This window comes from Ambystoma mexicanum, chromosome 1q (assembly GCF_040938575.1).
Source record: "Ambystoma mexicanum isolate Mex_15411 chromosome 1q, UKY_AmexF1_1, whole genome shotgun sequence".
In the NCBI taxonomy this organism is placed as follows: domain Eukaryota; kingdom Metazoa; phylum Chordata; class Amphibia; order Caudata; family Ambystomatidae; genus Ambystoma; species Ambystoma mexicanum.
This window is the reverse complement of record NC_090922.1, coordinates 686,208,452-686,233,202: the sequence shown is the minus strand read 5'-3', so window position 1 is coordinate 686,233,202 and position 24,751 is coordinate 686,208,452.

The following is a 24,751-nucleotide window of genomic DNA, read 5'->3' as shown; positions in this document are numbered from 1 at the left end:
AGATGTTTGCAAGGAACCTGTCCTGTTGCTACTGCAGGTCTGCTGCACAGTATGTCAATAGACTGTCACAGCAAGGTACAGTATCCCCAATTACGTTGTCTACATTCACTTCCCTAGACATTTAATTCCAAGTGCATTCACTGCTTGCATTTACTTCATCCGAATCTTCAAATTGTCAAAGTTGCAATGGAAGATTAGCTGCAAGGTAAGAGTTGGGCCCAATTAGAGTTAGTGGGAAGAATATGGGTTAGAAGAGAAGTATTTATATAGTGACTCCCTCTGTAATGATGAAGTGAACGCTAGGAGAAGTGAAAGACAGGATAAGTAAAGGTATGGAGTATTAAATGTGACAACATACATACTTGGTGAAATGAATGCAGGCAAAGTAAAGACATCATCCTAAATTGCATAGTTGCAGTATGCTTCTTGGTACGGTGCATTATGAAAGTAGGTCTGATTAGCAGATCTCACTTTCAGAAACATAATTCCCTGCATCATTTTGTAATTTCAAAAAAACAGTCAGGCTGCCCCTCCCTCATCAGATTGTATTCTGTCATAAGCTGTGGTAATGTAATTGAGAAGAGAAATATAAACATGTATGGTAGTATTAAATAGAAACTGGAGCAATGAAACTGAAAAAGAGTGAGCTACTTCCAGAGATTAATGTCTTTCCGACTATAAAGAGAAATTAGTGGGCACGCCATAAAGGAGTCACTGAAAGCATGACCGCAAGGTACACAGGGAGCAGTTTGGGTGAAAATGTATCAAGTAAGTTGTGGTGAAAGAGAAAAATTAATTATGAAACCCTTTAACAAACAGAATTTGCTAATATGATATCTATGAATTTTTATAATTTGCTCTGCATGCTTCTTTTGTTTTAGAACACCCACAGATGGTGACATTTTTAAATCATATCAATGAAAGACATGTTTTACTTAAAATTAATGCTTACTAATAACACAAGAAGTAAACAAATGAATACAGTATTCCTTTTTTATTGTTTCAAAATGTTTGAATAGTTGATAGTTAATTCATTGGAAGCTCCTTTTCAAGAAAAATGTGGAATATTGATAGTGGGTGACATATTGACAGTGATTGTTGCAGAATGTATCGCTGCACCTGCTTTTTGCCTGCTTCCATAAACATGCATAGTATACTTATTTTCTTTTTAAAAAAACATACAGATGTATAAATAAACCAATCATAGTTTTTAAAGGCTATTTCCTGACCATTGTGACAACTGGCCAGGGAAATGGGCAGGCCAGTGGCCACTGTGGTTGGTGTTTGTGTGAGCTCAGAGTAGGACCTGGGTACCCCACTGGGCATGACAACATACCATGACGTGGGTCCATCAGTGTTTCATGGGGCAGGGCTTAATTTCTGCCCTGGTCAAAGTAACAACTGGTCATGACTGCAGGCCATGGCCATAGAGCTTATTGATTGGCTCAGATGTTAAATTAAATTCTCACCTGTTTTCATGTGCATATTACTCACTGCAATTCCTCCTAGCTGGTCATTGGACTGGGCAAAATCTTTCGTCAAAGTAGCTACTAAGCATTTCAATAGACCATGATCAACTAAAGCATTGGGTAGCTTGGAGATTGCATGACATAGCTAAACACTGTGCCCCAGTCCAAGAATCCTATAGGGAAAAGGAGATTATATTCATTGGCTGTAGCTCAGTGCACCATTATTTGAGCTAAAATGAGAGACAATAAAAGTTGCAGATAGATTATATTCAACTATAACTCAGTACACCAACAGTTTGTGGCAAATAAGAGAAAATACTGGTTGCAAAGAAAAGTGTTAGAGCTAATTGAAGACAGGAGGAGATTAAAGTCAGTGGCTATACCTCAGAGCATCTTTTTATGGTGATACTCACCCTGTTAGATTTCAGGTGAATTTTGCTCTTCACCCCAAAATACTGCCTGCAGAGGAGTAATGTTAGATTTCTTTTGAGACTTTAGGAGATTATATGTAATCACTGTAACTCAGTTTGCTAACTTTTTGTAATGAAAGACAGAAAAGACAAATTGCATGTTAAATTCAGAGAATCCTTTGGAGCCATTACAAGAATATATAAATTGACTGCAACTCAGCATCCTTTTCTTGCGATGAGACAAAGTATTATTACCAACAGAAAAGCCTTAGAAATCTTTGCAGTCATGAGGAGATCTTGTATAATCTGGGTAATTCCCTCTTTTTTGTTAACGGGAGCCTGTCTCATAAGGGAACAAACTATGTGAAACAAAGAGATGAACACAGGCTACCCCGACCTTCCACATGTACGTCGATGCATCAAAGCTATGGTACGTACTCCAATAGACCACTTAAAAGTACTCATGGTCAGAGAATTTTAAATAATGTATTCAAATCAAGCAAATAATTGCGGTATCAAAAACACATACTTTGCAATGTATATCATACATTTAACACATATGGGCCTCATTATAAGTATTGCAGAATGGGTTAACCGGTGCCGCTAATGGAGGCAGACCCGTTAACACCATTCTGCAATATTACGAGGTCCCCTAGCGGGACCCGATCTGGACATCTGGTTTTACCAGACGTCAATAGCGGGTCCCGCGAGGGGACCAGGGAGCTAACAAACGGCCGGTCATAATCGACCCGTTGTTAGCTCCTGCACCCATTCCCATTGAGCCCTGTAGGGGCTCAAATGGGAATGGGGAAGGTCAGGGCCCGGGTTCCCAGCAGGAGGAATTACCGGGCCCTCCAACTCGGAATGGCCCAGTAATTCCCCATTCAGGAAACCCGGACCCGATTTTGGAGGCAGCCATGGTGCCAATAGCGCCATGGCTACCTCCAAAGTCATAATGAGGCCCATAGACTAAACAACAATCATCAATCAGCCACTGAAGACGGCTGTACTAAAAAACAATTTCATGTGTATATGCCCTGTGTCTAAGTGGGGTTAGTAACAGTGTGACAAATGTTCCACTATAAATGTTGACACATTGGGCCTCATTAAACGGTAGGCGGTAAGGGTTAACGGTCACCGGTAAGGGTACCGGTGACCGTTAACCCTTACCGCCTTATTACGAGGTCCCTTTGCGGGTTGGTACTTTAACGCCGGCTTTTAGCAGGCGTTAAAAAACGAACCCGCAAAGGGACCTTTGTGTTAATTACGGTACCGCAATTTGCGGTACCGTGATTAGCGCCTTCCCCATTCCCATTATGCCCTATGGGGGCAAAAATGGGAATGGGGAAGGGCCTTGGTGAATGGGGAATTACCGCCCCCACTCACCTTGGAGTAGGGCGGTAATTCTGCCATCCACCAAGGCGGACACAGTAAAATACTGGCGGCAACCATGGCTCTAATAGTGTCATGGTTACCGCCTACCGTGTAATGAGGCCCACTGTGTTTCTGGCTAGTGAGGAAAGACTGTGTCTTGCATCAGTTCAAGGATTAATGCGTCCCTCCAAGCCTTCCTCAGGACACCCAACTCAACGCAATTTAAATATATGGTTCCCCGGTTATGGAGAACAAATCCATATCAACACTAAAAATAAAATACATAGTAGGATTTAAAAACTGACCATGGGAGGTTCTGTTGTGTATAACACCAAAATGGTACAGAATGGTATCACGTAAGCAGCATATTGAGCTTCAAATAAAGCGAATAGTATACATCTAGTTTGGTACAGCTAAAAGATGCATAATACAACACAATATCAACATCCACATTAAAGTGAAAGTGCATAGTGCAAGGAGATTTTATACAAGGTTACCATCAGGTGAAACACATAATGACAATCTCATCAAAGAATATTGCAAGATTAAACCTGCTAGAAGTGCCACAATAGGATGTAGATAATGTTGCACCAACCACATCAAAAAAATGAGTAAAACCCAATTTGACCAGGAGTTCACAAGATTACGATGGTTGAGAGTATCTAATGGGTGACTGTAATAGTATTGAGAACCAACAATGGTATACTCAGAGGAGAGAGATTTTCCAGACATAAACAAACCCTAAGGTATAGCAGTTTATATTGTTACAGTTCAAGCCATAGTGCTCTCTCAAATCTGATCATGTAGTCATGTGAATGAAAATCTAAATGTCCAAGCTCCCTCATACCAAGAACAAAATCTACACCAAGTCAAGTTAATGGAGTGTTGAAAGTTTTATAAAAGAGGGGAGGGATTCTCAAATCCACAACAAAATGAATACAGTTGTATGAGAACTCCTCAGGATTTACATTTTTTTTATAACTGGAAACCTCAGGTAAGGATATGAGGAAATTAAATAAACCATACAACTCCTGTGCCGCCTAAATAGACAAGAAGAAAGAGAAATAAATAGCTAGAGAGCAAGAAAGTAAGTAAGTAAGTACAATTGAGTGGCAGGAGGAAAGCAGGAAGAGAAAGAGAGATCAAAGGCAACATAGAACAGGGAAATGTAAGCATGCCTGTACTATGTTTCGTTAGGTGCAGATCTAGTTGAATCTGTAAATAGAAATCTTGTACAGATGCACAGTAGTATTTGATGCAGATATATTCCATTAACAGGAGATATGTACTCTGAATGTTCCAGTGTACATCTGAAGTGTTGAAGTGTAGATGTTTTGGATGTGAATGGTGGATGGATGTCTGACTCTTTGAAAGCAGCCAATGAGGGTTCGTGGACACTGTGGTAGTCCGCGGATGGCACGTGCCACATGCAGGTCTTTTGAGGATGCCTGGCATGGGACGGGTACTGTTGGGATTAGCCAATCAGGTTTGTTGGTTGTAGTGAACAGGAAGAGAGCTTAGTAGGAGTTTTGTTCGCATGAGCTGTGAGAGCAGTGACAATGGATATGGCTATGTGTTTGAGAAAGCAGGCTCTGTGGATTCTGGGGGACTCTTCAATTCAGTCATTAAAGATGTATGCTAAATATTATGGCATCATTGGAAATATTGGATTGGCAGAAATTAAAGTTTTCTGGCATGGTGTTTGTGGCTTAAACTGGGCAAGCTTGCTTTCATTCTGTGAGAGTATGGCTCACTTAAATGTCCAGACATTGTGATTTGCATTGCTGAGGGGACAGTTTGGGGTTTGCGACTCCACTTTGTTTGCAAGTTGCCCTGAAGGATTTCTTTAAATGTCTAATGCAACTGTTTCTTGCTGCTCAGATTGTTTATTCTGAAAATAAATCAGAGGTGAACATGGATATGTCCAACAAACCTTTTCAGTCCACAAATAAGGATCAAGGCAGCTTGTCAATAAAACCATATCTGCTTGTTTATATGCTGCATGAATGTCATCTTCTGAGAATGATAATATAAGTTCTGATGGTGAGAATATTTTTGTCAAGATGAGTTTACTTCACAGATGTCAGAATTGCAATTTTTCTTTACAATTTTAGGAATGCATTGAAAAAGTTCCTGTAAGGAAATTGTAAAGGAAGATGTACAGTGTACAGTACTACTGTACATAAAAGCAAAGCAAAGGAAAAAAGGTGTTTGTTAACAAACCCCTCCAAAAAGCTTCTTTTCAGATCCACCACTAAAGATGAAATAACTTAAATTGTGTTTAATTCCCCCCCCACCTCTTTGAGTGGCCGCAACATCCACGGACAATGCGGTAGTCCGCTGATGGTGCGTGCCACATCTGGGGTTTTGAAGGATGCCTGGCATTGAAAGGGGACTGTGGCTAGTGCTAAAAAAGCTCACTGTGTGGATGGTGGGACAATGTTGTGTGAATTTTAAAAGGTACACTGAGTTGTGTGGCATCTCTGGTACTATTGGTTTGGAGGGAGTGAAGGGTTGCTAGTATGCAGTGTTGTGGCTAAACCGGGTGAGTTTACTATCATTTTGTAAGATTATGGCTCACTTTCAATGCACACATATTATTGTTGTTCATTGTGGAGGAAATAGTTTGGGGTATGTTACTCTACTATATTTGTAGGCTGCATTAAAAGATATGTTCCGAGGCTTAATGGAACTATTTCCGTGTGTAAAGGTTATTGTTTTAGAAATATGTCTAAGTGAAGTGTGGAGATGCCCAATTGTGTTTTTCACACAACTTGCACAAGGTAGGCACCTTGTAAATAAAGGTGTATGTGCTTTATTGAATTGTGTGGGCATGGCATCTTTTGAAAATGAAAACCTTAAGGTGGATGGTGCAAACATTTTTGCAGTGATGAAGTGAATTTTACTGATTTTGGGAATCAAATGTTTCTTGTAAATATTCAAAATGCACTGAGAAAGTGTATGTGAAAAAGATGTACAGTGCAAATGAAAAAATTTGTAAGTAGTTTTAGGAAATAAAAATCAGAAAGCAAAAAAACACAAAAGTCTCTTTTAAGAGCCACCACTGCACAATAAAATGTTTAAATATAGTGTTTAAGTGTACACCTCCCAACTCCCTCTAATTGGACGATCTGTCAGTAGACACAGCGGAAGTCTGTGGGTGGCACGTGCCACATCCAGGTCTTTGACGGTTGTCTGGCATGGAAAGGGGGAACTGGAGAGACCGCGGACCGCCATGGGTGTCCGCAGACATCGGGGGAACAGCCAATCAGGGTTCCTGGATGTGGTGTACAGAACTGATGGTAGCAGAAGTTGTGTTAGTAGGAATTGTGAGAGGATTGAAAATGGCCATGTCAATGTCTTTCAGCAGGCAGACTGTTTGGATTTTGGGGGACTCTTGGACCCATTGGTCGAAGGTGTATGCTGAGGATTGTGTAATAGCCAAAAATCATGGATTCCCTGAATTGGAAGTGTTCTGGTATGGAGTGCGAGCATGAAGTGGGTGGACTTTGTCCCATTTTGTGCAAATATGGTTGAATTGAACATCTGAACATTATTATAGTTCATTGTGGAGGGAACAGTTAGGGGAATGTGATTGGAATTTTATTACAGTTTGCAATGCTGGAGACATTGGGAAAGTTAAAGAAAATGTTCCCTAATTCCAAAATAAATTTGTCATGCATTGCCCAGAGACAGAAGTGGATGCGTTCCAGTTCATTTGTGCCACAAATGGAAAAAGTGAGGTGCAACAGCAATAAAGCTAAGTGTGCTTTTGTTAGAGATGTTGGCATGACATTGTTTCATAATGAGAACATTCAATTTGATAGCAGTGGATTTCATCTAACTGATGTGGTTAATCAGATTTTTGTGGAAAACATTCAAAATGCTTTGAAGCAATTTTTGTTAAAGTGAGAAGAAATAGTTAAATTCAGTTAAATGTTTTCTTTGTTTAGTTTGCAAAACCAAAAATTAAAAGAAAGTATATATATAAAAGCCAAAAACACAAAAACGGTTATTTTATGAGCCACCCTTGAAAGCAAAACTATTTAAATGATTTCAATTGTCCCACGCCTGGAATTATTTAGATGTCCGTGGACTACTGTGCTGTCCATGGACTATGCAGGCTGCATTCTTCATTCTGCATTAAGAATGCTGCCTTCTGGCAACACGGTGTATGCAAACCTCTTCAATACGTGCATGGGGGACTGGTCACTGCAGATTGGCGCTGCACAACAGAATGTGTGGCTGGGATACCCACGTCCTCACGGAGAGGCTGGGATGATGTTGGTTTCACCAATTTGTTAAGAGAACAGTAACCCAAAACCTGTGTGTTATAATTAATTAATGAGACCAAATGATCACTGCTCTGTCTTACAATGGAAAGCAAAGTTTATTACATGCAGAAAGGTCTCAGGTGGTCCTGTAGTACAAATTGACATGGAGCTTGTCACACCACAAAAAGTTACAGGTAACATAGCGAAAAACCGCAAATCAGTATACATAGGTTGCAATGTCATTCCACCACCCTAATTTGCTACCACCTATAGAACACGCTAATAAACCCCTATATTCCCTGGACCAATTGCCCACACCTTATCTAAACCCATTCCCCTATTCATGTGGCCCGCTACATAATCATTATTGAATGCAGGTACAGGATTTGCTCATGAAAATATTGATACACTAATAAATCGTGACCATCGTGTGATGTGCACCTCTACGATCCACACATGTTCAAAATAAACTGGTGAGGCCAACTCTAATGTGCCTTCTCATTATACCAGATGCTGTGGAATGTTCCATACACTGCTCACCCCTTATCTCTGTCAAACTCCAGCTGCCCAGTAATGCCGTGACTCTTGAGTCTGCATTCAAGGGATTTATTTAGTTTGGTCATGTGTTGTAATTCAAATGGGATGACTGCTCCTTGGGTGGGGGCAGTAGTGCTCCTATATTTTCCTCACCTGTTGGCATCACAAACCCTCATGCCCTATTCTCATCAATTTGTCCTTAACAGGGTGGATCCCTGCCTGCCCTCCCTACAACTAACATTACATTACCACCATGTTCAGGCCCTGCAGCTTGGTCCAATTAGGGTCTATCTGTACACTGTGGGTGCCTCTGACCTCAGCTTCTTCCCTGGGAGATGCAAAAGGAATTTGTCTTGGGAATTAGCTAAACAGAGCCACAGCTCCACATGAAGGCTTGCATTTTATTCTGTTCCTCATGTAGTAGACATTAAAATACAATATGGCAGCATTCATGCCATGTTAACACACAACCTTACTCCTACCACAGTACCTTTCTGACTCCATCTTCCACCTACTTCGGTTCTTTACTTTTACCTCACTTAAAAACACAACTTTGTTGACAACTACTAAACACAGGGCCTATAACACTGCCCTATCTATAACCTCTGCAACCGCAACATTAATATATTTGTTGCTCCTTCTGTGCTGCTACATGCGGGTATCTAAGATGTCTCGAAACTAACTACAAGTGATATGTGTGCCTTCTGCCATGTGCAAAAGTCACCCTGCTCACACTGCGGTACATACTAATAGGTTTTTCCTCAGCCTGCCATCTTTTGCCTGGCCGGGACACTGTAAGTGCAGCCCAACAGTTCTCCCACCACACTCAGTCACACATATGTACTCTAACACATTCACATTGCACTAATGGCAGTTAACACACATGGACAACAGATATAACATCAACAATGTGTATGCACACATATGTAGACCCCACACACACATACACTGACACAGATACACACACACACACACACACACACAACACACCCTCAAATGTATATGCAGGCCCCAAATGAATGCATTCACACCACATCCACAAATAGCCCCATGTAAATTAAATTACCCATTTTGCAAGCAGAAATACACAGACACAGTTGCACGCTGCAAACACACATACATGAACCTGTTTCGACACATACAGGATTCTATGCACAAAAATCCTTAACACATGCATTCACCAACAGGGTATTGCACACATTCTTTCACTTGCTCACCTGATTGTATACATGAAAGCACACACATTTGTTTCTTCTGTCCCTCCATGACAGTTTGGGCCAACACCCAAGCCATTGCCTACCAGTGAGATTTGAACGAAAATCGAACACCAAAGAGAAGGGTGCAGAGAAAATTGCTAAATTTAAGAAACAAAAATGTAGCTGCATCCTGTGCACAGCTTCTGAAAAAGACAAGACTAGAATATGTGCAATATTAGCAACCCATATAAAACAAGGGGATATGCCCAAAGTATATGGCAAGGCACAAAAAGGAATCTCTTCAGTTACATGGAATAATCCATCAACCTTTTATTAATTGGAGAACTGTCAAATCTGTTTTAAAAAAGGACCGCCTTTTATAGGAAAGTAAAACACTGAACTGGGCCCTGCTTTTAGGGATTGAATATGTTTTCTTTTACAGGACTGAGAATCCACTTTGTATAAGGAATCATACAAATATATTAAGCATGTAAACCTTTGGCATGTGTTTGATTGCAAAGAAAAAAGTTATAATGTTGTTTTCTTGAAGTTGACCCTTGCAATGGAGAAAAGAAAGGCTTCATTTCAGAATCAAACTGTAGCTTTGACTCTAAAAGGTAAAATAGCCAACTTCCTGCACTAAGCTACAGGACATGTTCTGATGACTTGCTCTGAGGAAATGAAACTCCTCATGGCACAATTGTTAATGCAATTCCTGGAGCTTTTGTTCTGGGAATAGGCCATCCAGAGCAACACAAATGTTCCTAATTAACAACCCCATGCCTTATAAAGACAACAAAAAGATTCTGAGAAGTAGTCACCTCTCAAATAATCAAAGCTGCCAATCAGCCAGAAGAAGGAACTTCACACCTTCAGAGAGCTTGGTCCTATACAATGGGCGGCCAAATGTTTGAATCACTTATGGGACTGAGTCATAAAAAGACCTTTCCAGCCCTGTACTCCAAAGAGCCTTCAACAATGGTCCCATGATGACCACATTCTCAGGAGTCCTAAATGGTCCAAGCCCCAAGCCACAAAGGGACAAATACCATAAATCCATGTTTTCAGGTCAGGAACAGGGGATACCATTCCATGTTTTTTAAATAATGAAAAAGAAAGGCAGTTTGAATTTGACATATGGAATCATATTTCTGTTAATAACCTTTGCACAAAATGTAATAGTACACTGTTTTAAATGTTCAGAAAGAAAACCTCTATCAGCTGAATGTAAAACAATTTTGGTTATATTATGTTAATTATGCAAATTAGGTTAATGTGGATATTTTTGCACAGAAAACAAATGCACCAGTGATTCCATACCAGAGCGTTCATGCTGGCAGGTCTGTTATTCTGAGCTGGGAATGGAATCTGTGTGTAAATGTATCAGCAAGCAAAAAAATTAAATTCTGTAGCACACACATCCCATGTCATGCCGCAATAAAAATTTCATTAGTTGATTCACCTGAATGAGAGCAATCTGATGAACCGATTAGTAACATGATCACATATGAGGAACATGGTGTTTCAGAAAACTACAAATGTTTAATGTAAAAATTGCCAAGATGACATCACAGTGAATGAGAGGGAAACAGGGTCTAGAAGCCGCTCCCATTAGAGTTCCCTCTTCATTAATTTGCCCAATAAGTATGGCGGGGATAGTTTAATATGATGTCACTTTTGGAACACTGTCCAATCACATGCTTTGACCTAATATATTAGAGACATGATTTAAACATTTAAAGGGTTTAGTTTCTGATACATAAAGTTTCAAACCCACAGATTATAGTTGGAGACCTGCTCACTCAACGACTATGAGTTACTGACTAACAGACTGAAAGAAGGAAAACAAGGAGAATTGGCAACAACAGAAAGGAGAATGGAATGGTTTGCTTTCCTTTTGAACAAATTTTAGATTAAAAAGCCAAGCAAGTGAGCCTGAACATTTGCCCCTAAATATTGTGTCACTAATTGAATGTTTTGCTGGAACAGAAAATGCCTAACACAGTGTGGGATCATGAATTTTCTGGCAAAGCAGATACTGGCCAGATATGAGAGATCTCCTATCAAGCATGGCTAAGGACAGATGAATAGTTGCAATGAAAAAGAACATTGAATACTGTTACGCTCACCTGATTCCCACGGGGGCGTCGATCTGGACTGGCCCGCTGTTGCTTTCACCAGAGTAACACGTAGAGCCGAGATGACAGATTGGACTGACCCACTTAGCTTCGTTTGTTGGATTCGTACGAATATCTTTCTGCAATGGAGAAAGGGAATTAACCTCCCGTAATCTGAGCGTTAACCCGCCTTCCCACTCCCTTGTCTGCCCACAGAACACTCTTGAAGTTCCCTCTAAATCTCACCTGAAGATTTGGAAAGATGAGCTCTCCATCCTGCGTCGAGCGCAGGGGCGCGTAGACGACCAGTTACTTCACTGGCGTGGAGGAATTGGTGAGTTCCAGTATTGACTTTAAGTCCAATTGTTCGTAAGAGTTCAATAGTCTGATCTTCACTCTGCCAGATTCCTTGCAGGTTGCGGATTTAAACCACCAGAAGAGTTCCAAGTGGCAATTGGTAAGATCCTGGTAAGTCTATTGTGGTTCTCCCCTTTGGGGCCGGGGTACAGCGATGATGCAGAATTAACTACGCCGACCCGAAATGAGGTGAGTACCCCCCTGTGGTAAATCAGGTAAGTCTTTGGGGGTAGGTTGTATTGTCCTTGTTTTTTCCTCTTAGGGGCCGGGGTGCGGCGGTGATGCGGAATTGACTGCGCCGACCCGAGATGAGGTGAGTACCCCCCTGTGGTAATCAGTAATCAGGTAAGTCTTTGGGGGTGATTTGTATTGTCCTTGTTTTTCCCCTTAGGGGCCGGGGTGCGGCAGTGATGCAGAATTGACTACGCCGACCCGAGATGAGGTGAGTACCCCCCTGTGGTAAATCAGGTAAGTCTTTGGGGGTGGTTTGTATTGCCCTTGCTCAACTATCTGTTCTTGTCTCCCCCAGGTGTTGAAGAATGGCCTGGAGATGCTGGATTCGCGATGGAGTTAAGGAATGCAGCCCCGGTTGGTGAGTTCAGCGCGGCTCTGCGAGGTGCGTGCCAATACACCTGAGAAGGATTCTCTCTTCCAGATCGACGATGTGCTGGATCAAGGATTCAGGTAAGGGTTTTGTTCTGACCTCTTCTCCTTCTCCTTTTCTTGTTCCAGGTGTTCCAGGGCTGAAGCGGGCGTGGCTGAAGACTGGAGCTGCTGAAGACACGGTGAGCGTTATGCTGCAGCAAGCAGAATAACGCGAAGCACGTGTGGCTGTCCGGGTGTGGCTTAAATAGCCTTGGAAGAAGTCCCAGGTAAGTATTCTTCCACAGCCCCACCCGAGAGGAAAAGAGTCCCTGAGGTAAAGTAGTCCCTTTAAGCCTCATTTGGCTTGTGGCTTCGTGCAGCATGGTCTGCATCAGGTAGGTATGCAGCATGGTCTGCAACAGGTAATATTTCTGTAATGAGCCTGGCGCCCATGGTGCCAGGACTGACTTTATTCTTATGAGCCTGGCACCATAGGCGCCAGGACTGTAGCCAAAGAGCCCCTAACTGGGGTTTTTGGGCATGCTTCAAGTGGCATGATGCCTGCTTCCGGGGTTGCTGGGCCTGGTCTGGCTTTCCGGGGCAGGCATCGTGACAGCACTCCCCCTGAAGGCCCCTCCTAAAGCTGTTCTCCCTCTCGGCCTTGGTTTGTCTGGAAATTCTTGGTGGAACCTTTTCACTAATTGAGGTGCATGCACATGGTCACTAGGCTCCCAAGATCTTTCTTGTTGACCATAACCTTTCCAATCAATGAGATAGAAGAGTTTTGATCTCACCCTTTTAGAGTCCAAAATATTCTTGACTTCGAATTCGGGTTCCCCGTCTATGAGGATAGGTTCAGGTGGGATGGTTAGTCTAGTTCCTGGTTGCACAGGCTTCAAAAGAGACACGTGAAAAACAAGATGAACACGCATATGACCAGGCAGGTCCAACTTGACGGCCACTGGGTTAATAATAGCCTTAATAGAATAAGGCTCCAAGTACCTGGGGTTAAAAGTCTGTGTTCCCTTGAGTGGTAAGTATTTGGTGGCTAACCATACTTGGTCCCCTACTTGGTATTGCGGTGCTTCACTCCTGTGTTGGTCAGCATCCTTCTTGTATTTATCCTTAGCCTTTTGTAAATGTGCAGTCGCCTCTTTAAAGGCTTGTGTGATAACAGTGTGGAGATGGTCCACCGCAGGCATCTCTAAATGCTGGGGAGAATCTAAGTCTGAGGTTCGAGGATGGTGACCATATATGGTAAAAAAAGGGCTTTGTTTAGTTCCTGAGTGTACAGGATTATTGTATGCATACTCAGCGATCCAAAGAATGTCTTTCCAATCCTCCTCAGATTGATGTAGCATACAACGTAGGTATTGCTCAAGAGTCTGGTTGGTTCTCTCAGTTTGACCGTCGGTCTGGGGATGGTGGCTGGTTGAAAGTCTAACATCAATTTGTGCCAGCTGGCAGCACTTCCTCCAAAAATGTGAAATAAATTGGCTCACCGGGTCTGAAATTAACACGGAAGGAAAGCCATGTAGACAGACAACATTTTCAAGGAACTCCTTGGCCAGGATTGAAGCTGAAGGTATTCCTTTTAAAGGAATGAAATGGGCCATTTTAGAAAAAAGATCTACAATAACTAGAATGGTGTTATAACCTTTGCACAGGGGTAAATCCGTGATAAAGTCTAATGACAAGGTATGCCAAGGAGTAGGTGGTATGTCTAACGGTTGTAATAATCCAGCGGGTTTTTTCTTTTCCCCTTTATTTTGAGCGCAAATGCCACAAGACATGACAAACAACTTGACATCTTTTTGCCAGGTGGGCCACCAAAACTGTTTCTTGATTTTGGCTTCAGTTTTAGCAATGCCAGGATGTCCTTCCATCAAGGTGTCGTGGTAATGAGAAATGACAAGTTTCTGTAGTTCCTCTAGTGGCAAAAATAGCCGGCCTTGGTAATAAGGTAGATTGTTGGTGACAGAATACTCTGGGCCTTTCCTTGCCCAGCCCTGTAAGGCATCGGAATCAAAGAGTTGATGGACCTTTTCTTGAATGTCCTCCAGAGAGTGTATGGATGTCAGACCAAGGATCCTCTGTTCAGGAATTATGGGTACAGGTTCTAAAGCTCTTTCTGTTTCTCCCATTCCTATTCGGGACAGGGCATCAGCTTTTCCATTTTTACAACCTGGTCGATAGGTTATTACAAAATCAAACTCAGCGAAGAACAATACCCAACGGAGTTGGCGTGAAGATTGGGCCTTGGCTACCTTTAGGTATTGTCAGTTGCGGTGATCAGTGATGACCGTAATGGTATGCCTGGCGCCCAGCAGATAGTGCCGCCAAGCCTTGAAGGCGGACTTGATGGCCAACAGTTCCTTGTCGGTTATAGCATAATTTAATTCGGGAGCCGAAAACTTTCTTGACCATAACGCCACTGGGTGCAGCTGGTTAGTTTCGGGATCCTTTTGGGAGAGCACTGCTCCCATAGCTGAACTGGATGCATCTGTTTCCACTATGTAGGGAAGCTCTGGGCGCGGGTGTCGTAATACAGGAGCGGACGTGAATTTCTTTTTGAACTCTTGGAAGGCGTTCTCGGCTTCTTCTGTCCATGTAAAGCGTTTATTCTTTCGCAATAGTGTTGTAATGGGATGTACAATGTGTGAGAAGTCCGGGATAAACCTGCGGTAGAAATTGGCAAAGCCGAGCATGCTTTGAACTCCTTTGACTGAGCTTGGCAAAGGCCAATTAAGAATTGCGTCCACCTTTCATGTATCCATCCGGATTCCTTTCGGGGTCAGAATAAATCCAAGAAACTCTACTTCCGTAGTGTGAAAGATGCACTTTTCCAGTTTAGCGCATAACTTATACTGGCGTAACTTTTCTAGGACTGCTCGGACGTGTTTTACATGATCGGATTCTGATAGGGAGTATACTAAGATATTGTCGATGTAAACGACTACACAAACATCGATGAGCTCTCGGAAGACATCGTTCATGAAGTACTGGAAGGCTGCTGGTGCGTTACACAGTCCGAAAGGCATCACCTGGTACTCAAATAATCCGTACTTGGTGCGAAAAGCAGTCTTCCATTCGTCACCCTCTTTGACGCGTACCAGATGATATGCCCCCCGAAGGTCTAGTTTTGTGTATATACAAGCGTTCTTTACCTGGTCTAGTAGTTCAGGGATCAAAGGCAATGGGTACCGATTCTTGATAGTTATCTGATTCAGCGCGCGGTAGTCAATGCATGTTCTAAGGTCGCCTTCCTTTTTTGGCACGAAGAACAAAGCGGAAGATGCAGGGGACTTGGACAGGCGGATGAAGCCATTAGCGAGATACTGGTCTAGGAACTGGCGCAAGTGGAGATTTCCAGGTTCCGTGAGGGCATAGATTCTGCTGCAAGGTGGTTGTGCTCCTGGTATGAGATCTATTTGACAATCATACGATCTGTGCGGTGGTAAGGTGTTTGCCTGCTCCTTTTGAAAGACATCCTGAAAGTGTTGGTATTCAGCAGGTAATTGTATGGCAGCTGGGATTATTGGGACCAGTACTGAATTTAGAGTTCTCTTTGGGTAACAGGTGTTAGCACATTCTGGGAAGGTTAGTCTCTTCTCTCGCCAATCAATACAGGGATTGTGTTTTTCCAACCAAGGGATTCCCAGTATCAGTTGAAACTGTGGAGCCTTGATTAAATCAAACACCATAACCTCTCGGTGTCCATCCTGACCCAGCAAAGTCATCTCTGCAATGGAATGAGTTACGGGCCCAGAGGCAATTTCAGTTCCATCAACAGTGGTGACGACATCGGTAGTGGTCTTTCGGGTGAGAGGTAGATTCATCCTGGAAGCCAATCCGTAGTCCAAACAGTTTCCTATGGCTCCACTATCTACGTACGCCTTTACCTCGTGCATGCGTGATGGCTGCTCTGGATCAATAAGGACCATGGGTATGGTGAAATGCGAGGTCAGAGTGTCCTTCTTTAAGATCGGCAAGCTGACCTCTACGCTTGCCGGGCTTGATCGTTTCCCGAGTCAGGTTTCAAGTGGTTTTTGTCTGCTGCTCCTATAGTTTTCTTGGGTGGTTTTACAGGGCAGTTCCGAAGGAAATGACCAGTAGCTCTGCAATATAAACATAATTGCTGTTGCCATCTTCTTTCCCTTTCCTTCTGGGTTAAGGGTCCTCTAACCCCCCCCGATTTGCATGGGTTCTGAGGCATCTACCCCCTTCGAGGGTACGTAGGTTTTAACCAAGACCTTGTTTTCAAACTTGGTACGATCAGCCTTTCTGGTTTGAAGTCTGTGATCTAACTGGACCACAACATCTATATATTCAGCACAGTCTAAAGGCGGGTTCACGCCTTGGGCTAAAACATCCTTGAGTTCTCCCCGAAGCCCTCGATGGAATAATGTAATTCGCTTGGCTTCAGGCCATTCGGTTTCCACAACTAATCTATTGAAAGTTGCAATGTAAGATAAAAGATCCTGATTACCTTGCCGTAAGGATAAAAGTTTGTTATCCAAAGCCTGTCCTTGGGAATGTCGGGCGAACAGTCTTTCCATGCTAGTTCGAAAACCTTGGAAATCTCGAAGAATCGGGTCATCCTGATTTACTAGCGGAATCGACCAGTCCGCTGCACTGCCGCTGAGATATGACAGTACAAAAGCTACCTTGGCTTGATTGTTTGGGAAAGCTCCAGGTCTACATAAAAAGTGTAAGCGACATTGATTCATGAATATAGCAAACCTTTTAGGGTCTCCGCAAAGCGTTCAGGCGGAGCCAAGGGAACGGCTCCAGGAAGGTTTATCTTCACCGGGTTACTCGGTGGCACCGGAGCTGGGCTGGCCCCGAGTCCAGGTAGAGGTGTTTGTCCAGCCTGGCTTTGTAATAGCTGTCTGGCCAAATCATCAGTTCGTTCTTTTGACACTATCATTTCCCTCCTGAGGGCATCGGTTTCCTGGCGGGCGGAATGCACTTCGGCCCTTAGTTCCCCTACTAATTGGGCCAACTGATCGGTTTCCGAGGTCTCCATGACGCCCAGGTGGGTATTTGTGGGTAGGCTTTGCGTTCTGTTATGCTCACCTGATTCCCACGGGGGCGTCGATCTGGACTGGCCCGCTGTTGCTTCAACCAGAGTAACACGTAGAGCCGAGATGACAGATTGGACAGACCCACTTAGCTTCGTTTGTTGGATTCGTAGGAATATCTTTCTGCAATGGAGAAAGGGAATTAACCTCCCGTAATCTGAGCGTTAACCCGCCTTCCCACTCCCTTGTCTGCCCACAGAACACTCTTGAAGTTCCATCTAAATCTCACCTGAAGATTTGGAAAGATGAGCTCTCCATCCTGCGTCGAGCGCAGGGGCGCGTAGACGACCAGTTACTTCACTGGCGTGGAGGAATTGGTGAGTTCCAGTATTGACTCTAAGTCCAATTGTTCGTAAGAGTTCAATAGTCTGATCTTCACTCTGCCAGATTCCTTGCAGGTTGCGGATTTAAACCACCAGAAGAGTTCCAAGTGGCAATTGGTAAGATCCTGGTAAGTCTATTGTGGTTCTCCCCTTTGGGGCCGTAGAGCGGCGGTGATGCGGAATTGACTGCGCCGACCCGAGATGAGGTGAGTACCCCCCTGTGGTAATCAGGTAAGTCTTTGGGGGTGATTTGTATTGTCCTTGTTTTTCCCCTTAGGGGCTGGGGTGCGGCAATGATGCAGAATTGACTACACCGACCCGAGATGAGGTGAGTACCCCCCTGTGGTAAATCAGGTAAGTCTTTGGGGGTGGTTTGTATTGCCCTTGCTCACCTATCTGTTCTTGTCTCCCCCAGGTGTTGAAGAATGGCCTGGAGATTCTGGATTCGCGATGGAGTTAAGGAATGCAGCCCCGGTTGGTGAGTTCAGCGCGGCTCTGCGAGGTGCGTGGCAATACACCTGAGAAGGCTTCTCTCTTCCAGATCGACGATGTGCTGGATCAAGGATTCAGGTAAGGGTTTTGTTCTGACCTCTTCTCCTTCTCCTTTTCTTGTTCCAGGTGTTCCAGGGCTGAAGCGGGCGTGGCTGAAGACTGGAGCTGCTGAAGACACGGTGAGCGTTACGCTGAAGCAAGCAGAATAACGCGAAGCACGTGTGGCTGTCCGGGTGTGGCTTAAATAGCCTTGGAAGAAGTCCCAGGTAAGTATTCTTCCACAGCCCCACCCGAGAGGAAAGGAGTCCCTGAGGTAAAGTAGTCCCTTTAAGCCTCATTTGGCGTGTGGCTTCGTGCAGCATGGTCTGCATCAGGTAGGTATGCAGCATGGTCTGCAACAGATAAGATTTTTGTAATGAGCCTGGCGCCCATGGCGCCAGGACTGACTTTATTCTTATGAGCCTGGCGCCATGGGCGCCAGGACTGTAGCCAAAGAGCCCCTAACTGGGGTTTTTGGGCATGCTTCAAGTGGCATGATGCCTGCTTCTGGGGTTGCTGGGCCTGGTCTGGCTTTCCGGGGGCAGGCATCGTGACAAATACTTCCTGATATATTTTATAACCACCCATTCAAGCTGAAAGAGAATACTTTTTATAAGCATGTGGTGGCTGAGTACTTAAAACAAGATACTTTCCAAAGGAACAGGAATGCACTGAAGCAACTACTCTTTTGTCTCATCTGTCACAAAGACCCATCACAATGAATACATATCATTTCTTGCCTCCAAACATTTGTTTTTTGCAACTAGTATGTTGTTTATTCTGTGACAGACATTGGCACTATCAGCTAAATCTCAAAATGTGATATCAAACCTCTGAACATGTTTATGAATTCATCTTTCGAAATAGTATTTTGTCTCATCACTACTGTTTGTGACTACTATTTTGATTCATCCCCTACTATATATTGGTACACGCTGTAGCAGCAAATGAGTGTTATGTCCTGCCTGCTCCAAACAATTCTGGGATATTCCACTCTCTCTCTCTTCTAGTCGCTTACAAGAAATGTTGAATATGTAAATGTCAAAGAAGGCAGTCAATGAGATTTTCTGCACTACTAGACACAAAAATGATGACCAGTCCAATTTTACTTTTGTATCTCTCCATCAATTAAATCCCATTTTAAACTAAATCCAATGTTAATGTTGTAACTCTTCCTCAAATTAATCTCCTTTCAATTTCAAGTTTCTGTTTCTTCCACAATATACTCTTCCACCCTCCTTTCTCTGTATACAAGAGAGATCATGGATTTAAAGCACTCATCCTTATTTGTAATATTTGGCACAAACTTCCGTCAATCATTTTCATCGCATCCCACAGAAGGACTCAACCAAATAACCCAATATTTGTGTCACTTTTATTTATTGGTCAAATCAATTTGTTCTGGCTGAACGTGGCCCTTGTGATGAATAGGAGAATTGTCATTAGCTATCTGGCAATTAGTGCTTTTGAAGCTGACTGTTGAGATCACAGAAACACAAAGAGTAGGAACAAAGTACACGGGGGAGAGCACTGCTCCAATGTGTGTCGCTCTCTTCTAAGAAATGAGAGCACTACTTCAAAACATGTTTCTGCTCATCCTTGTTCTTAAAATACTCACAGCTCTGCCTTACACACGTTCAATGTGCTAATTTAAAATTGTTTATGACATGCCCTCCCAAACAGAAGAGATGCTCCCTCAAGCATTTGATAGGGCTCTCTACCACAGAGGGGAGATTTTCCCCTCAAACCAGTTTCAGGCCTACATTCACACAAGACAGATATTTGCTCATTGTTTTCTTGCTCATGCTCCCATACAAGGAAGCTGTTTTAACAAACAATATGCATGAATCGCCACTTACTCATATATTACTATGACTCTCCCCACAAGAGAACTGTTCCCTCATAAATGTTTACAACCATTCCACACAAATAAATGAGCTGATGTTGTGGTTGGAAGGGGTCAAAGGATTCCATGCATTTACCATGCCTCCAGGTCCAAAGACATAGGTGCTGCCAAGTACACTGATGTATATAACTAGTTATGTTACATCACTAAATTTGGTTCCATATTTCTGGGTTGGCCAATGTGTAAAACTCAGTCTTCTTTCCTCAAATAACTTTTTGTAGTGGCTGGTTCAACACAACTGAGCATACAGTTCTCTGCACCGTATTTCACTCTACTGACAGAAGTGGTCCTGCACCCAGCACCCTGTGACAGGTACCAGTAGGACAGACCCATAAACTGCTTCTTAGCTCTTCTTCGCCAGAATGACGGACCAGTGAAGGTTAGCCTCCACCTTCACTCCTCAATAACCAACAAAAATAGTAATCAGATAGAGAGAAAACATTTTAAATAGAGTAAGCAAATTGCTATTTTTAGTGCTAGATTAAACACATTTTAAACCAGGTGCGTTTCTGCTTGAATGTATCAAATTGTATATGTATATTTACACATTAATCTCATGACGTATACTGAAATACAGCTGCCTAATGATGACTTGTCAACGGTTAAGGACTAGAAAACATCTTAGCAAAGACAACATGTAGATATCTCAGAGCTGTCCTCAACAGCTCATAATTTGACAACTAAGTGGCATACACACTAAGAGTTGTGTAGTATAATTTATGAAGAATAACCTCATCTACTGCATACATCTCCACTTCATATGCAGGTTATCTACCTGGACTGTCCAAAAGGGCATGAGAACTAGAATTCGATTTTTAGACAAGAAATATGGATTATCTATCTGCATGTAAACAACACAAATAATTTTCCATTTTCCCCTTAAATATCTCATACCATATATACTATCAAAACATGATTTTTGTGAGTCCCCTTAACTCCAGGAAAGGTTAGCTGAGGGTTATTTAAAAAGGCCTGTGTCTTCATGTATTCAAGGAAGTAATTTCAAGTCTAATATCTGTAAACTAGCACGCTTTTTCTAGGGACATTTTTAACAATGTTAGCATTTAAATAATATTAAACCACAAGACAATATATACCTGGCCCTTACTTTTAAAATATAAAGCTACAGCAAAGTGTGGTACTTTTTTATTGCACTATAAAGGAAATTATTGTTTTACGGGATTGGGAAGATCTGTGATCTGCAGGCAAGTCCATTTAAGTTACAGCATCCATCCATGAAGATGCAGGACAGGAACCCAATGGCTCCCACCACCAAGGCTACATTCTTCCATAACACAGCATTCTCACACTCACACATACACCTTCTAACATTCCAACATTCGTTCTGACCTCATGCATTCCAAAGCTGTATTGATCCATAAAACAAAGCACATCGCAACACACTTCCCTCCCTTACCGGACACACATACAACATCAACCATCCACATATCCCTACTACTGCAAGCGTCCCATTTGATAGAGCAATACAATTTGTAAATAAGAGTTTACCAACAACAGCAAGGCTCCCCTGGCGAACGGGGGCAAGTGGGGGCAGTATGTCCCCAAATACACACAATATTAGGGAGATGCCTCTCTGGCATAGTCACTAAGCACATCTTAACAATTATGTAGTCATCTTTATTCAATATTCAACTCCTACTGAGCTCTCCAGCTTACAAAAGCAGCTTCATTCCACTTCCGATCACTCAATAATGTTACATTACTTATGCTGTTGCATATAAGCTTGTATATTCACAATTGGCTCAATCATTTCTCTCTTCAGAGATAGCACAGTTATTCTGCTATTGCACATAGTAAGATAACTAAGGTAGCAAAGGGTCTACACATTTAAAAGTAATTAAACAATAACTAATGAGCCTATGTTATGCAAAATCTAACAACTATGAGCAATAGCAAAAACATTATGGGCAAGATTGGTGCCTGTTGCGGACAGAAACATATGTAGACACAGGCCACTAGTCAATCTGGGTGGTCCGATAGAAAGGCATACTGCAAAAGAACATATGGGGCAGAAGTTACTATTGTAAATAGGTGAAGAGAAAAAACTACAGTGTATATTATACTGTTTATATGTGCTAAATATTTGTGGTAAATATTTGAGTGCATGAAGGCATGAATGTGTCTGAAAGGTGGTATTGAGAGGTATGGATTAAGTATGGTGTATACAGTTTCGATGGTTGTTTTATGAAATGTATACGTACTTTGGTGTGAAAAAGAATAAAAAAGAGATTTTTCTGTTAAATTCAATGTTATGAAGAGTTTATTCTAGTGGAATCAATCCAATCCCATTGCCCCTGATCCACACGTTTTGATTATACCACTTCTGCTGCTCCAGCACCATCAGCTGCACATCAGCATGCAGCACCTCCAGACCCATCGAAGCGCCAATGAGTGGCAGCATGGTTGTGTTTGGATGTGTTCTTGGGGTGGTTGTGGTCATTCAGTACCTGTGGCCTTTATTTCCTTCACCTAGGTCCATTTACTGTCAGCTCTGAGATGGTTGTATCACTGATGTGGGTTTACTGGTAATACCAGAAGTTTTCTGCCAGTAGAACCTGCAAGTCCATGCTCAGAATGTGCCGGTGATACCCTTGGGCCAGTATGGCCAGCACATGTTTCTGACATTGGCAGTTTTTCCATTGCATGTGATACCGGATGAAGTATTATCAGCGCCAACTGAGTTACATACTTTGCAAACTGATGAAGGTGTCTGTAAACTGTACTACCGGCACTTTTACAGGATCCCATCAAACTCGTAATGTACTGCCTCTTCACTATTCTCCTTTTCTGATCCTGGCGCTTTGTAAATGTGGTTAAGCTAACTAGTGATAACTTTCTTTTCGTGCATTCCTCTGAAGTAGGGTAGTATCCATGAATGGATTCTGAATAAGTGTAAATCACCAGACCTTGAATATTTATTTTCTATGTCACAGTTTTATTACACTGCACACTCCAGCCAGGGACTCCTTCCCCGACAATGAATGTGGCGTACAATAAGGAGGTTTTTATTTTTAAGAAACCACAGGTTCTTTTATTTGAGTAGGCCTCCAACCTGTCTCACACCCAACCTCCACAAACACCCTGTGTCACAATGGACCAGGAATTAGGCCGGTGTGTATCAATAAGATATTTATTAATTTATTATTTAATGGAAAAGGATAATCAAACAATTTTACAGCTACTACTGTTGTGGTACACAATTGCACTAATCTCTACAAAACAATTCAGTGAAGATATATTGTTACAATTCTCACAAACTTTAATGCCAACACAGAAAAAGGGACATTTTTAGAAAGAGTTAACCACAATGGTTTAGCACTCGCGCCTGCAACACTCACCCCAAACATTAGCTAACTTGATTCCTTTGAATGGAAGGCAGTGGTAATGAGTAGGGATAGAGAGAGAAAATCGGATTTTGAGTAAAACGCACCACCCCAGGATAGGAGGCCTGATAAGAAAGTGAAAACCCATTTTTGGAGCAAAACAGCAGAATTGGATTTTGATTATTACTCACACGGATATGGGACAGAATGAAAAGAAATTTGTGTTGCTACACTTGAGGAGATAGGGCAGGTTGGAGACTACCAATCAGCACACCAGGGCAACGTGGAAATAAAATAGGAAAATCGATTTTGGGGAGAAAGCAAATGCAAAAGGAAATATACAAACAGCAAATGGAAATTCGTTTTTACTGGATTTACAATGAAAAGGCAGCACAGGGAAGTGGTATAGCTCAGAATAGGCAAATCGGTTTTCATTGAGACGGACAGAGACACATGACAGATAGACTTGTAGGCAAAAGGGATTGCTCTCAATGGGACTACCGTTTGGGGTTTTAATTGGACAAGTGCAAATAAGAATTTGTGTGGTAAGGCGCACAAAACACAGGAAAATAGGTTTTTCAGTTAGAAGGAGACTAATGCTGTTGAGGCAATACTTTAATGACTATAGTTATTAAAGAAAGAGACCAGGGACAAAGGGGTTAATTTCGAATTTTAACCAACTTGTACCATGAATTTCAATGGGGAATTAATTGATTTACTTAAGAATATGCTAAGAATTTACACAGACACTGAGAGGTTTACCAAAGGGAATATGCTAACACACACAGGCTAAACACAGATTCTTTGATGGTAAATTGACTGAATTACACTAGCAATGTGAGGTTTTCAATTGGGGTTTCAATGGGTTGTCAATGGGTTTTTCAATGGGGTTGTCTATGAGTTTTCAATGGGTGCAATGCTACTAAAAGGAAGGGCTTATGCAATTTAGGCCTGGGGTTATTTGCTACATACAAAGTAAGCCATGGTTTGGGATTCTGGAAAGTCAGCTGGATCTCATGACCCTCTGGACAGCTAGGCAAGGGGTCTGGTCATTGCACTCTCCTTGGTGTGGGATTCTGGACAGCCAGCCAGATCTCAGGACACACTGGACCGCTAGGTAAGGGGTCTGGTCACTGCACTCTACTTGGTATGGTTCAGTTGCCTCCTCTCCGTCCTCCTTCTCCTGTGTCCCCGGATTCTTGTGCGGTGTCCCTAAATTAGTACAGTTCACCTTATATAGCCCA